This window comes from Rhinopithecus bieti, unplaced genomic scaffold, assembly GCF_001698545.2.
Source record: "Rhinopithecus bieti isolate Rb0 unplaced genomic scaffold, ASM169854v2 scaffold_14838, whole genome shotgun sequence".
Lineage (NCBI taxonomy): Eukaryota > Metazoa > Chordata > Mammalia > Primates > Cercopithecidae > Rhinopithecus > Rhinopithecus bieti.
This window is the reverse complement of record NW_016807897.1, coordinates 5406-16348: the sequence shown is the minus strand read 5'-3', so window position 1 is coordinate 16348 and position 10943 is coordinate 5406. Positions and strand designations below refer to the sequence as shown.

The following is a 10943-nucleotide window of genomic DNA, read 5'->3' as shown; positions in this document are numbered from 1 at the left end:
CTGTGAGTAATATTGTACATACGCCATAGCTCAATGTAAGTACAATGTAAATTCTAAAGTTACAAAGTCTTAGGGGCTCGGGATTACCAGCTCTTCTAAGCATACGGGCTTCTGGGCTGCCTGCAGGTTCTTGGCCATTTTGCATTATGATTTCTTGGTCTTTTTTTCTTCATTCTTCTGCTTTCCGCCACCTATTTCCAGCGCTGAGTCCCTTTTGAAAAACTCCTAATCATTTCTTGGATGAACTGGAAGGGAAAGCAGAGGATGGCCAGGAAGTTAGCGGGAAAATACAGTCATGAGCAAAATAAAATTATGCACAGTGTTAGGTTATCTGATGGATGGAAAAAATGTCCCAGCTATGCAGTTGCAAAAACGGGCCTTGAAAATTTCCCTAAAATCTTCTCCATTGTAACCACTCGAGGCATTGGGAAAGCTTACCACTTTTTCCCACTGCCATGTACACAACTAAACATTCTCTTGGGGGGTTGTCTTATCGTTTTTTCCCCCCTCTAAAAACGTTCAACTCTTTCTGGAAGAAGCTTGGCTAGGAGTCAAGCTTCTTGGGTCTCAAATTCTTGATTCTGCCTACTTAATCTTTCTCTATGACCTTGAACAAGTCGCATCTCTCTCTGGAGCCACAGTTCCCCATCTGCAAAATGAAAATAAAATGTCCTGCTTTCTTCACAAGGACACTCGATCATTCATTCGATGCCTATATATTGGCTGGCTAGTCTCCATGGTAGCCTCTAAAATAGTTGCCAAGTATCTGAGAGTAAACAAGGTACAATTTCTGCCTTTAGAAAGTTCAGCATAGAGGCTGGATGCAGTGGCTCATGCCTGTAATTCCAGCATTTTGGGAGGCCAAGGTGGGCAAATCACTTGAGGTCAGGAGTTTTGAGACCAGCCTGGCCAACATGGTGAAACCTCGTCTCTACTAAAAATACAAAAATTAGTCGGGCATGGTGGCGTGCTACTCAGGAGGCTGATGCAGGAGAATCACTTGAACCCGGGAGGCGGAGGTTGCAGTGAGTCAAGATCATGCCACTGCACTCCAGCCTGGGCAACAGAGCAAGACCCCATCTCAAAAAAAAAAAAGTTCAGTGTAGAGATATATAACATGACAATGACAATAATGTGGCATATACATGTCCAGGAGCTAGGTAAGTCCAGAAAAAGGCACCTCACCCCACTTGGGAGGAGTAGTTCAGGCCAGGGTGTTAAGGATCCAGTAAAGATCTGAGCTATAAGCTTCTAGAAGGCAGGTACTGTGTCTTTTTAATCAAATTCATGACTGTTTGCATTCTAGATGCTCATTAAACAGGCATTAAAATACCACAAATCATCAGAGATACATAAATGTATATCCAAGAAGAAATTGGACTTGAATTGACATCTAGTTCTATTCCAAGAAGACAGAAAAAACATTGCTTATGCTTCATGGCCTCCCTCAAAAGGAGTAGCATGTTGTCCTTGTCCGTTTGTCTTGCTATAAAGGAATACCCCGGGCTGAGTAATTTATAAAGAAAAGAGGTTTATTTGGCTCACAGTTCTGCAGGCTACACAAGAAGCATGGTGCCAACATCTGTGTCTGGTGAGGGCCTCAGAATTCTTCCACTCATGATGGGAGGAGAAAGGGAGCCAGTGTGTGCAGACCACATGGTGAGAGAGGAAGCAAGAAGAGAATAAGGGCATGGTGGCTCATGCCTGTGATCCCAGCACTTTGGGAGGCTGAGGCAGGTGAACCATTTGAGTTCAAGAGTTCGAGACCAGCCTGTCCAACATGGTGAAATCCCATATCTACAAAATACAAAAATTAGCCAGGCATGGTGGTGGGCGCCTATAATCCCACCTACTTGGGAGGCTGAGGCAGGAGAATGGCTTGAACCTGGGAGGCAGAGGTTGCAGTCAGCCAAGATCGTGCCACTGCACTCTAGCCTGGGTGACAGAGCAAGACTCTGTCTCAAAAAAAAAAAAAAAAAAGAAAAGAAAAGAAACGAAAAGAAAAGGAGGAGGTGCCAGGCTGTTTTTAACATCCAGTTCTTGCTGGGACTAGCAGAGTAAGAACTCACTCAATACCTGGAGGACAGTACTAAGATATTGATAGGGGATCCACCTTCCATGACACAAACACCTCCCATTAGGCTCCACCTCCATCATAGGGGATCAAATTTCAACATGATACTTGGAGGGTCAAATAGCCAAATTATAGCACATGTTAACACTCTTCCTTGAAACTGTTTTGTCAGTATCTCTGCTAATGTTTCACAGTGGGTATTGCTATAATATGGGGCTCCTTCTACCACAAGAGCTTGACCAATTGAACAAAAATCTGGCCTACTCTAAGAAAATACGTTTGGGCACATTCTGCAGTTTTGATTTTTGTGTGAGACCATTAATGTTTTGTAACCCAAACAAGGCTTCAGCTAAGAGAATGGTACAAATTAAACAGTGGCAGAGCCCAGAGCATCCCAGCCCCACGCCTACCTGGCTGTCCCATCCCATCCTGCCAATCACTCCTGCCAGCCATGAGCTCCACACAATTCAACAAGGGTCCCTTGTACAGCTCTTGGCCAAGGTCAGTAATGAGCTTCTGTTGAAATACATCCCTCAGAAGGAGGCTGAGCTCCCCAGTTGGATCAAGGGACTCATGGGCTTCTCTATTGGCCCTAACTTCCAGAAGGATCTGAAGGAAGGGATTATTTCATGCACACTCATGAACAAGCTCCAACAGGCTCAGTCTCCAAAATCAACCACTCTATGCAGAACTGGCACCAGCTGGAAAACCTCTCCAACTTCCTCAAGACCATGGTTAGCTATGGCATGAACCCTGTGGACCTGTTTAAGGCCAATGACCTATTTGAGAGTGTGAACATGACACATGTGCAGGTGTCTCTTCTAGGCCTGGTGGGGAAGACCAAGACAAAGGGGCTACAGAATGGGGTGGACATTAGCATCAAACACTCAGAGAAGCAGGAGCAGAACTTGTACGATACCACCATGAAGGCTGACCAGTACATCATTGGGCTCCAAACAGGCACAAATAAATGTGCCAGCCAGTCCAGCATGACAGCTTACAGCATGAAGGGGCATCTCTTTGACCCCAAGAACCATATCTGCCCCCCATGGATCAACTGACCATTAGTCTCCAGATGGGTACAAACAAGTGTGCCAGCCAGGTGGGCATGACAGCTCCTGGGACCTGGAGGCACATCTATGACAACAAGCTGGGAACCGACAATTGAGACAACTCCATGTCCCTGCAGATGGGCTACACACAGGGTGCCAACCAGAGCAGCCAGGTCTTTGGCCTGGGTCAACAGATATATGATCCCAAGTACTGCCTGTGAGGCCCAGTGGCTACTTCCCAGGCCCAAGGGAGGTCCCCAAGTATCCCCCCTCCTAGCAGAAGGAGGCGAGCTACTAAGGCTCCCAACCACACTGTCTCCCCACATCATTGCTCTATCTGGGTTTTTAGGATTTTCTGTGTTTTCATGTGTTTTTTTAACCTGTTCAGTGCTGCTAACTGAGGGTCTGTGGGCAGCTGCATGGGATTAGGCAGCAAGTGTTTTTCCCTCCTGCCTTGGCTCCTTTATAGGACTAAGCCACCAGGGTGGGGGAAAGGGGTCAAGACCATATCCAGATGATTGTGGGGTCGCAGTCCCTGGCAGGGACATCCAGGCTGTGGGCCAAGCTGTGTGGGGGAGAAGACACCTGGGTAGGAAGGGAAACAGGCCCTAAAATGTTTCTGGTTTCCTCTCCCCTTCCCTTTTGTTAGCTGATCAATTTGTGGGTTTCTGTACCCACAGAAGTTTCAGGAAGTTTTCATGAAAGAAATTTTTTTTTCCAGGAAATGGGGGAGAAATGGGTCCTCTGTGAGAGGGCCAGGCCGTAGTCCTAAAATATTTTAGGCTCGTGAGTGACTGGATTTCCAACCAACAATTGTGACCCTGTCCAGGGGCCTGGTAGGGAAACTGAAGCCCATACAATACAATGGAGTTCTGAGTTGTTGGGGCTAAGCCCCCTCCCCATGCTCAATCCCTTACTGTGGCCCTCAATAGGTTTTAAGGAGCCCCAGCTCTCTTTTCCCCTTCCAAGCCTGACCAGCTGTACTGCTCATCTCCCCTACCACATGCCCCTCCAAGTACTGCACAGGGACCTTCACTTGGGGAATCTACACCATGAAGTAATGTGAAACACTGACTATGGACCAAATACAATAAAGACCTCTGCTGTCAGGAAGACAGAAATAAAACAGTGGCTACTCCTTCTATTCTACTGTCCTTGCTTCTTGCCTTTTTTGTCTCTGAAGATTAGTATTTTTAACAAGAGGGATTATAATGGAAACCTATGCATGCAGCGATGAAATAGTTGCCAAGTAGAGGCTAGGCATGGTGGCTCATGCCTGTAATGCTAACACTTTGGAAGGCTGAGGTAGAAGGATTACTTGAGCTCCAGAGTTAGAGATCAGCCTGGGCAACATAGTGAGATCACATCTCAACAAAAAATAAATAAAAATAATAGCCAGGCAGGGTAGTACATGCCTGTTGTCTCAGCTACTCAGGAGGCTGTGACAGGAGGATCATTTGAGTCCAGGAATTCAAAGCTGCTGTGAGCTGTGATTATGCCATTGCACTCCAGCCTGGGTGACAGAACAAGACTCTATCTCTAAAAGAAAAAGAAAGAGATAGTTGCCAAATAGAAAAGAAAGCACTTCAAGGCAACCTCACATTATACTGTTTCTGCTTCATTTTCAAACTGAGAGCCTTATGGAAAGCCCATTCCTGAAAGATATTTGGAAACAAATACCCTTGATTTCCTTTGAATACATTTGTAAATGGTTCTCTCTTGATACTAGGTGCAGGTATCTTATAGAGGGGTGTAAAGATACACTCAATTTACCTCTTTAATGTTCCTCTTCCACCTTGATAGAAGTCATAAACCCACTCTTCGAACCTCTCAGGGAAGAAATGCCACCAGTTGGCAGGTAGGGAAGCAGCGTCACCCCTAACTTAGAAAAGTATCTTCTCTAGCAAAAGCAGGGTGATCTGTACTTCTTTAGCATTTTTCTCTGGAAAGAGCAAGATGTGTTAAAAGCAATAGTTCTTACAGCCACCTGGTGGGAAATACTACCATTTTCATTTCAGTAAAGGTAAACTTTTCAAGACCTTCTCTTACATTAACTGAGAGTTCATATAGCTCAACTTGCTCATTTGGGAAACTGAGGACCAAGGCATAGAATGGTTTTACCTAAATAACCCAGTGAGTAAGTAGCTGATCTGAAACTGGATCTTGGTACTTTTGCCTCCCAGGTCATGGCTCTATGTTAATTCTGTCCTTTGACCTTATCATGCTTAATCTTCAAGTTCATCCTTCTTGACTGCAAAACACTGGAATTTCAATTTCAATATGGTCAAAGAACATAAGAGACAATTTATAGAAAAATACATTTAAATGGCTCATAAACATATAACAATGCTCAACACTATTTGTAATCAAAAATGCAAATAAAAATAAGTGTTACCATTTTTCATGATTATCAGTAGCCAATACTTTTAAAAATTTATGTATTGACAAAAACATGTTGAGATAAACACTCTCATGCTATGTCAATAGGAATATAAGTTTGCACAAACTTTCCAGAAAGTAAATTGGCAATATATATCATTAGCCATAAAAACATTCATATTCACTGACACAGTAATTCCACACATTGGACTCTAATCTAGAAAAATAATCAGACATTGTCATACATTTATATTTATTGATTATGTCAATTTTAACATTGTTTATGATAATGAAAAGCAAACCAATATTGTGGGAATGATGATAGAAATTATGGTACAATGATAGAATGAAATACTTTGTAGCCATTAAAAGCTATGTTTATGACAAATATTTAATACTGTTGAAAAGTTCTCAAGATTGAAAAGAGCACAATAAAAAATTGTGTAAAAGCTGGATCCCACATTTGGCCTCAGTTGCCTCATTTGTCCAGTGAGGAGTTCAAATTTTGTCCAGTGAGGAGTTCAAATGGATGGCCTCTAAGGGCCCTTGTGCACTCATTGCCTCCTTATTTGCTTGCCTTATTTATCTCTTTTCTCTCCTGCCCCCATCAATATCTTCAAAAACATTCCCAGTGTCTTGAGGAGAGCCAAGGCATGAGAGCAAGTGGGAGGCATCCAGAAGACTTAGCCATGGAGACCAATACTCAGGCCCTAGGCTTGATATAGTATCAGGGCTCAAGGCTCAGGGAAAAGGATAAACTAGCCAAGGAGTGGTCCTCCCAAGAGCTGGAGGATGGAGAGGGCCAGGTCCAAAGACCAAAGCCAGGGCTTCCCTCTGTGGGTTAAGGGAGTGAGGAGAGGATTTGGAATTTTGTGGGTTCACAGGGAGTAAAACTGAAGGCCACCATTGGGGCTAGGCTTGCAACTAAACCTCAAGAGGGGCGTCAGCTCAAGTACTTCCTTCATGGGGTAGACTGGTGCTGTGTGGGAAGGAAAAGGAGAGATCAGTGGCCCAGGCCTTGGGCAGAAGTTGAGAGCCAGATAGGGCTTAGAGGGAATAATCCCAGGGGGCATCTACGTTTGAATTCCTACGTGGATTCAACAAAAGGAAAAAGAGTCTGCAAGTTAGGTTTTGGGGCTTTAGGCAAGGTACGGGAGATTGGGGGATGTTCTTAAATACACAAATTATTATTACTATTATTGTTGTTGTTGTTATTATTATTATTATTATTATTTGAGACAGAGTCTTGCCCTGTCGCCCAGGCTGGAGTGCAGTGGTGCAATCTTGGCTCACTGCAACTCACTGAACCTCTTGGGTTCAAGCTATTCCCCAGCCTCAGCCTCCTGAGAAACTGGGATTGTAGGTATGTGCCACCACGCCCAGCTAATTTTTTGTATTTTTAGTAGGGAGGGGGTTTGACTGTCTTGGCCAGGCTGGTCTTGAACTCCTGACCTCAAGTGATCCATCAGCCTCGACCTCCCAAAGTGCTGGGATTATAGGTGTGAGCCACCGTACCTGGCCAGACTTATTGTTATTCAATATGTTTATTTTTTGAACCATCCATGAAAACCCTGCCAAGAGAGATGTGTTCTACTCTTGAAACATGGAAATCACTGCTGACACATGAAGTTACCAATGATACATGTATGCATAGAAGCTTTATTCATAAGAGCCAAAGACTACAAATGATCCAATGTAGTTTAATAGGTAGATAGTTAAACTGTGGAACATGCATACCATGGAACATTACTTAGCAATAAAAAAGAAGGAATTATTGATGGATGCAACAAACTTGATGAATCTCCAAAAAATTCTGCTGAGTGAAAACAATGCAAATTACAAAATTTTTCATATTGTATGATTCCATTTGTATAACATTCTTGAAATGGCAAGGCTATAGAAATGGTGATTGTCAGGGGTTCAGGATGGGGTGGGAGGTGGCATAAGAAGTGGAAGGCAACAATAGGAATTATTGTGGTGATGATGCAGCTGTTCTGTATCTTTACCTTTTCAGTGTCAATGTCCTGGTTGTGATATATACCATAGTTCCGCAAGATGTTTCTATTGAGGAAAATTGAGTAAAGGGTACAAGGAAGCTTTCTGTATTATTTCTTACAGCTGCATGTGAATCTACAATTACCTAAAAATAAAAAGTTTAGTTTAAAAAGTTATACTGCTTATTTCCAGTTATATTTAAGTTCAAAAATAGACAAAACTTATTTGTGATGTTAGGAGTCATGGCAGTGGTCATCTTTGAGGAAGAAACTGGGTCAGTGGTAGGAAACAAAACTAAATGGTGCTTTGGCTGGTCCAAGTGTTACAGAAAAGGGGTCCTGATCCAGACCCCAAGATAGTGTTCTTGGGTCTTGCACAAGAAAGAATTTAGGGAGTCCGTAGTGCAAAGTGAAAGCAAGTTTATTAAGAAAGTAAAGAAATAAAAGAATGGCTATTCCATAGACAGAGCAGCCCCGAGGGCTGCTGGTTGCCCATTTTTATGGTTATTTCTTGATGATATGCTAAACAAGGGGTGGATTATTCATACCTCCCGATTTTATACCGTATAGGGTAACTTCCTGATGTTGCCCTGCATTTGTAAACTGTCATGACGCTGGTGGGAGTGTAGCAGTGAGGACGACCAGAGGTCACTGTTGTCACCATTTTGGTTTTGGTGGGTTTTGGCTGGCTCCTTTACTGCAACCTGTTTTATCAGCAAGGTCTTTATGATCTGTATTTTGTGCTGACCTCCTATCTCATCATGTAACTTAGAATGGCTTAACCATCTGTGAATGCAGCCTAGTAGGTTTCAGCCTCATTTTACCCAGCTTCTATTTAAGATAGAATTGCTCTGATTCACACACCTCTGACACAAGTGCAGTGGTGTTTACAACTAATTGGTCATAAGTAGTTACAGACTTCTTTGCTCCTTCTTCACTCCAACTGTTTCACGTGACTAGCCTAAAAAAATTAAAAATTAGAAGTTAAAATAAATGGTGCTCCTGGGGTGATAGTTAAGCTTCTGTTTTTCATCATAGGTGCAGGGTATACATGATCACTTTCTGATACTTTTTTTGAGTTGTATCTTATGACTTGTGCACTCTTCTTCTAGCTATGTTACAGTTGAATACATTTAAGTATCGTATATTATACAGAAGCAAGAAATATCCAAATCGATAAATCATATACTGTGAAAGGAAAATAAAAACATGGGACCCCAACTGACTATGCCAAAAGAAAAAAATTAAGCTGAAAGGTGAGTCATGCAAGAAGATGCCTTTCCTTTTGTTCCTCAGCAGATAGCTACAGATAAAAGTTTAACTATCCCCACAGGTAGTTACTGTAGGTTCATCTTGTCTTAAGTAAGTGCCGATTTACTGAATGAGTGATGCATACATAATTGACTACTTTTCTACTTGCTTCTTTTACTCTTGAAACGTGTGCATTCAGCAATGTGACAATGTCATCCCTCTTTCCCCTCCAGCCTGCTTTTCCCCTTTAAATAGTGAAACCCTCAAAATTATCTTTGGAGAAAGGCACAGACCTGTCTCTTGGGTGTGTGTTTAACCTTGGCAGCATAAACTTCTAAGCTGATAGAGACTTGTCTGAGATACCTTCTCGTTTACAAATTGGTGACTAATGGATGGGATTGTCAGTGGAGGTAGCCCTGGCCTTTGATAAATCTATGAGTGCTTGGTACCAACCTGGGCTAGCTTTATTGCTCAGACTGTTAGCAGCGGCAAATCTGATGGGTCTGCAGCAAATTTGATTCTTGCCTCCTCAGAGGAAAGAATTTGGCCGAGGGGCATAAGGCAGAGTGAGAGACTGAGGCAAGTACTGGGGCAGGAGTGAATGTTTATTAAAAAGTTTTAGAGCAGGAGTGAAAGGAAGTATACTTGGAAGAGGGCCAAGCAGGTGACTTAAGAGATCCAAGTGCCCCATCCCATCCTTGACTTCAGGTTTTTATACATTCGTATGGTTGTAAGGTTTCGTTTCTTCTCCCTTTATTATTATTTTTTTTTTGCGGACGGGGTGGGGCAGGCTGTCCGCATGGGCAGTGACCTGCCAGCACTTGGAAGGGGTCGTGTGCACAGTGTGTTTACTGAAGTTATACACATGCTCACTTGAGGCATTTTTCCATTACTAGTCGAGTGTTCCTAGAGGAAGGTCATCTACCAGTTAAACTCTACAATTTTGCCTTTTATTGCACTTGCTTGAGCCTGCTTACCCAACTCCTGAGATCTTATTGGGAAGCTACTGATCACCAGTTGCAGGTGTTCCTATCCATTGGGAGACTGCCTTTCCCTGGTGCCAGCTGTGACCAAATATTATTTTAAAGCGACAGTTTAACAATTGCCTGACCATCACCTGATGGTTGTCTAACATTCCTGGGGTGGCGGGGTGGGGGCTCTCCTGCCCTGCTTATGTCTGCTTAGCTACCTACTCTAACAAAACCAACAGGATACTTTGCTGGGGACCAGGAGCTCCCCTTCCAGAGAATCCTTCATCTCCCAAAATTTGGTCGAGATATAAAGTTTATTTTGCTATACAACTCCTTTTCTACAGTTTTATTTGCTTCCAACAAGGAAAGCAAGTTTTCCTGCTTCCATGACAGTGGAAGGCAGGTAACTTCCTTCTGCAATTTCAGCTTGCTTCCAATAGGGAAGTCCAGTTTAAGATTTTTCCTCCTTCTGGGATGGTAGAGAGCAATCTTCAACTTGGACCCCATTTCTAGGTAAGTAGTTGAGTTCGGATTTCGCCTTGGAAATTCTCCTTAATGACTAAAAGTTAGGATTAACAGCCAGCTGGTCTTAATTTCTGCTTACAGTTAGAGTGCTCGGTAATTATATAAATTGTGTGACCATTTGTTTGCTTTGTTTAACTATTTTTTGCTGATTTGTTTGTTTTCTGTTTTGTTGTTATTTCAGTCTTTTTTCCATTGGGTTTGACCAACTCTACCCGACTTGGTCAAATCCAAAGGAAAATTGCAAATTATGGGGAACAAGCCCTCTGAATTGACTGAATTCCTACAGCTGAAAAGAAAAGAAAAAAAGATTTTTACTATCTAAGGTGCTTTATTTGCATAACAAGGTCATCTTTGGTAGCCAAGCCAAACTGAAAGAGCAATGGCTGTAGTTCACTAGCTAAGATTCTGCCCTTTTTTCACCATGACAGCCTGGGTTGGCCTCCTAAATCAAGTCCTTTCTTGTTTGGTATTTCTGTTACTTTTGAAATATCACGTTTGTCCCAGTTAAAATCTGGTAATGAGATTTAAAAGGATTTTTTAAAGCATGTAGTGATTAAGAGTCAGTTTAGTTAAAAGCTAATATCCAAGATATATATGTGTATAAAAGGCCTTTTATGCCTTATTTTATCCTAGGATCTTGTTTTATAAAAGTTTTGTTAGGCCTCTGAGCCCAAGCCAAGCCATCGCATCCCCTGTG

General features: G+C 42.6%; 1 pseudogene; it reads left to right on the top strand.

The window, feature by feature from the left end:
- Positions 1–2525: 2525 nt before the first annotated feature.
- On the top strand, positions 2526–3347 carry LOC108536974 (calponin-2 pseudogene; annotated as a pseudogene).
- The last annotated feature ends 7596 nt before the right edge of the window (positions 3348–10943 follow it).